Below are 1,943 nucleotides of genomic sequence, written 5' to 3' on the forward strand. Positions count from 1 at the left end.
TAATATGGATGAGATTCCAAGTCACCAGTTTTGAATAGGATAAAAGATAAACAGAAACTTAAAAAGGAATATGATAGATATAGCTGAGATAAAAAAGGTGTTTATTGCAATTGTTTCTAACTTTTCCACAGGCTTCAATTATTATATGTATAAATGTTTCTATGATCATAGTGATGCTTATTTTAATCTTGATTCTATTTGGTTGATTTTAGATTTCTGCAAGGACCTGAAACTGATCGAGCTACAATGAAAAAAATTAGAGAGGCCATTGACAACCAAACAGAAATTATTGTGTAGCTCATTAATTATCAAAGAGTGGTAACAATTAATATAAGCTTCTTTAATTAACATTTATTCTTTCTATATCCTTTGATTACTCTGCAGTCTGCACTTGGTGGAGGAAATTGTGATCACATCAATGTAGTACTCTTTGTTGTTGTATGGAATAATTATTATGGCTCTTTGCTATGTGTGGACACAACTCCGTTCAACTAACCAGCAAGTGTACTGGGTCGTCCAAGTAATACCTTACGTGAGTAAGGGTTGATCCCACAGAGATTGTTGGTATGAAGCAAGCTATGGTCACCTTGTAAATCTCAGTCAGGCGGATAATAATTGATTATGGGAAATATAAAGAGATACTTGCTTAAATAATAAAGGATAGAAATACTTATGTAAATTAATGGTGGGAATTTCAGATAGGCGTATGGAGATGCTGTGCTCCTCCTGAATCTCTGCTTTCCTACTTCTTCCTTCTTCCTTCTCATCACTCCTTTCTATGGCAAGCTGTATGTAGGGCATCACCGTTGTCAATGGCTACATCCCATCCTTTCAGTGAAAAAGGTCCAAATGCTTTGTCACAGCACGGCTAATCATCTGTCGGTTCTCAATCAGGTTGGAATAGAATCCCTTGATTCTTTTGCGTCTGTCACTAATGCCCAGCCTTCAGGAGTTTGAAGCTCGTCACGGTCATTCAATCCCGGAATCCTACTCGGAATACCACAGACAAGGTTAGACTTTCCAGATTCCCATGAATGCCGCCATCAATTCTAGCTTATACCACGAATATTCTGATTGGGGAATCTAAGAGATATGCGCCCGGCCTAAGGTAGAACGGAAGTGGTTGTCAATCACGTGCGTTCATGGGTGAGAATGATGATGAGTGTCACGGATCATCACATTCATCAAGTTGAAGTGCAACGAATATCTTAGAATAGGAATAAAGAGAATTGAATAGAAACAGTAGTAATTGCATTAAAACTTGAGGTACAGCAGAGCTCCACACCCTTAATCTATGGTGTGTAGAAACTCCACAGTTGAAAATACATAAGTGAAAGACCGAATTGCCAAAAGATACTGAATACAATAGTAAAATGTTCTATTTATACTAAACTAGCTACTAGGGTTTACAGAGGTAAGTAATTGATGCATAAATTCACTTCCGGGGCCCACTTGGTGTATGTTTGGGCTGAGCTTGATCTATCCACGAGCTGAGGCTTCTCTTGGAGTTGAACGCCAAGTTGTAACGTGTTTTGGACATTCAACTCCGGGTCGTGACGTGTTTCTGGCGTTTTACTCCAGACAGCAACATGGAACTGGCGTTGAGCGCCAGTTTGCGTCGTCAATTCCAGAATAAAGTATGAACTATTATATATTGATGGAAAGCTCTGGATGTCTACTTTCCAACGCCGTTGAGAGCGCACCATTGGAAGTTCTGTAGCTCCAGAAAATCCATTTCGAGTGCAGGGAGGTCAGATTCCAACAGCATCAGCAGTCCTTTTGTCAGCCTCCTTATCAGAGTTTTGCTCAAGTCCCTCAATTTCAGCCAGAAATTACTTGAAATCACAGAAAAACACACAAACTCATAGTAAGATCCAGAAATATGAATTTAACATAAAAACTAATGAAAACATCCCTAAAAGTAGCTTGAACTTACTAAAAAC

Source organism: Arachis duranensis, chromosome 9 (genome assembly GCF_000817695.3).
Source record: "Arachis duranensis cultivar V14167 chromosome 9, aradu.V14167.gnm2.J7QH, whole genome shotgun sequence".
Taxonomy (NCBI): Eukaryota; Viridiplantae; Streptophyta; class Magnoliopsida; order Fabales; family Fabaceae; genus Arachis; species Arachis duranensis.